The sequence below is a fragment of the Atta colombica genome, unplaced genomic scaffold (genome assembly GCF_001594045.1).
Source record: "Atta colombica isolate Treedump-2 unplaced genomic scaffold, Acol1.0 scaffold107, whole genome shotgun sequence".
NCBI classification, from domain to species: Eukaryota; Metazoa; Arthropoda; class Insecta; order Hymenoptera; family Formicidae; genus Atta; species Atta colombica.
The window spans coordinates 2,732,933-2,736,049 of record NW_017259192.1 but is presented as its reverse complement, the minus strand read 5'-3'; the positions used below and the strand labels follow the sequence as shown (position 1 = coordinate 2,736,049).

At 24.2% G+C, this 3,117-nt stretch overlaps 1 protein-coding gene across 1 annotated transcript in view; it reads right to left on the bottom strand.

The window, feature by feature from the left end:
- LOC108692269 (lipid storage droplets surface-binding protein 2-like) overlaps positions 1–1,734 on the bottom strand; it is a 3,890-nt gene extending 2,156 nt beyond the window's left edge. Inside the window, exon 1 of the mRNA XM_018200449.1 lies at positions 1,662–1,734. The gene's annotated coding sequence lies outside the window, so the exon portion shown is untranslated. The remainder of the gene's footprint in view (positions 1–1,661) is intronic.
- Between the last annotated feature and the right edge of the window lie 1,383 nt (positions 1,735–3,117).

Below are 3,117 nucleotides of genomic sequence, written 5' to 3'. Positions count from 1 at the left end.
TATATATATATATATATAAAACGTAGTATAAATAAAAACTATAGAAATGTTATAAAACTATGGTAACAGTGCACGATGGTATGTGCGGTTGTCAATTAAATTCAAGACATTATTGAGTCATTTACGCTAAACTTTTTTTTAATTTTATTTAAGTGATTGTATGACGGTAATTATGTGCGTCACGCTCGAATATGCACTCAAATATTTTAAATAAAAATGCATGTAATGCGGCTGGCAAGTACTTTTTGCAGAGATCTTTGTACCTTCGATAGCCGATGAATCAGGCTCGTCAGTCATATCGTTATCTAAATATGTGTCAAACCAGATATGTACTTTGATATCATTGTTTACCATATATATAACTTAATGTCCAAATTTCCTCCATCTTTTTCTTAATGCATCTATATGCGATCGGCAAATTAAAAAAACAAAAAAGAAAAACAAAAAATTTACTAATAAATAAAATCATCGCGAGACATATATTGCATATGTATGATATCATAAATATTCACTACGGTATCTCACACATTTATCTATGTGCATAACAGTGCCGAAAAAAAGAATGTAAAATGTAATGCAAACTCAAATATTTAGATTTTCATTACACGAACTAATGTACTCAACTGATCATGAGATTATGCGCGTAATACATGACTCATTCGCTGGAACAGACGAGAAAAGTGAAGTAAAATTCCGTGTTGCTATTGCGTCGCTGTTACAAAACATATCTATACAAGATATTTATTTGGAAATAATATTTTTCTTGTATTTCACATCTTTCTTAACTTTCTTTAAACATATCGCTTTCTATAGAAAACATTTTATTACGTTTTTCTTGTAATATTTTAACTTTATTAATTCAATTTAATTAATATATCCTAATTCCTCAGTTTAAAATTTTATCTGTTATTGAATGAAATTGTGAGATTCTTTATGTACTTTGTTTATAGAAATGTTAATTAATAAAATATTTAATTGTATTTAAAAGATTATTTCCATATTATATAATTAATTATTTCTCAGATTATTTTTAAAAACTAATTTATAACTTAGATCCTATGTAATACATTGCGATCAGAGTGCTAATTCTGTGCATATATATAATTCTGTGCGGAACAATCTATAAAGCAAACCTTCTCTTTTGTTCTAGAAGATTATTGATGTTTGTTGTGAAATATTAACCTCAGCTATGGATCAAGTTATAACATACAACCGTTTACTCGAAACGAAATCACAACATTCGAGCATAGATCATATTATAGGAGTAGAGCAACATAATATTATAGGAGTAAATTATGTGAATATAATTTATTATTATACATATATAATTACACATTAATTGTTCACTGAATATTTAAAATATAACAAAACGTTAGTTTATATAATAACATCACTAATTATTAAATTAAGTTAATGTAAAATGTTATTCGATAACAGTCATATTAAAAAATATTATGCAAAATAACATTAAAATAAAAGATAATATAATATTTTTTTGCAATGTACATTATTTTATAAATACTTATTTATATGGTATCATTGTAGCAAATATATCATTTTACATAATGTAAAATGTATTGAAATATTTAATTTAATTTTCAATCTCAATTTTATGTTTTCTTATTTTATATATTTTATTTTATTTTATAATAGATACTTACATTTTTAGATGATTTGTTGAGGAGAATTTGTTGAAAGTTAGCGATATACGACCGACTTACACAAGACGCCGAGTAAGACTATCGTTATATCTGTGTGAAAACCGGTATATATTGGGGGGAACATCACTAAGTGGGGAGACTGAAACAGTAACGTCAAATATCTTCCTAGTTCCTTTAACCTTCCGGAATTATATTGCAGTGGGTCTACTAAATTCACAATTGTATAAAACAGTAGAAATAGAAATTATTTTACATCCATTTTGTTTAAAAAAAATCTTTATTCTAAATTTACAAGAAATAGGGAAATTATGAGAGACAAACATTATTCTATTTTATTATTAATAGAATACAATCATTTGATTTTATTATTAAATCTTAGAAAATTGAGATTTCTTCAGCTAACTTAACATACTTAATATACAGCTTAATATACTTTTATCATATATTTTTTTATATCTGTGCTTGATTTAAGCATAATCTAAAAAATTATTTGACATTTTTAATAAAGCAACAAAAATAATTTATAAATTAATGTTTAAGTTTTAAATAATGTTTCTTTAAATAAAGAAATTCGTTTCAAAAAACTATTTTTATCTTTCATATTTATAAAGTAAATACTTCTTATATTTTACATTACATCATAGTATTACATCATATTATTTGTTCGGTTACATCATATGACAGTTTGATGTACCTTACATTTAGGTTCTACATATTACAAGTACGTCTATGGTTCCATTTATGCTTCTGCGCAGTGAGATATCTCTCAACATTCATCCGTGACGTGGCGATCACATACTTGTACTCTTCTACTATAAATAATACACGTGAAAAGCGAATGAATAGTCCACAAAGTTGACCCTACGAAGAATGATAATTGGAAATAACGATGATGCTGTTTATAATGAATCTGATGCAATTTTTTAATATTGCTAATATGAGATATTCTTATAATCATGCTCGTACTCACTTTGGTCGTTTCATTAGCTCCATATTAATTCCATTAGTTCAAAAAATTTTATGTTCAAACGCGATAATATATGATTAAAAAAAGTAAAGAATTACAATCATTCATTACTAATAAACAATAATCGTATTATAACGAATATAAAAAATAGATGATTATTTCGATAATTTTATTGTTTATTCATGTTGTTCTAGATAAAATATATGCAGAAATAAATTAATTCTTTTTATTATGTCTTTAATAAATATAACAAATAAGAATAATGAAATGTAAACTAATTTCTATAAATGACAAATTTATTATATTCTTAAGATTAAACTTCTTTAAGCTTTAATAATAAAAAAATATTTTATTATAAAGTAGTACAATTTAAATATAGTAAAGAAGATGAATAGTAAAAAATTAAATTTCATCCACATGTTTATTAAAATGTATTAATTATAGTGTATTAATTAAATGTACAAAATATAAATTTGTATTGCAATTATC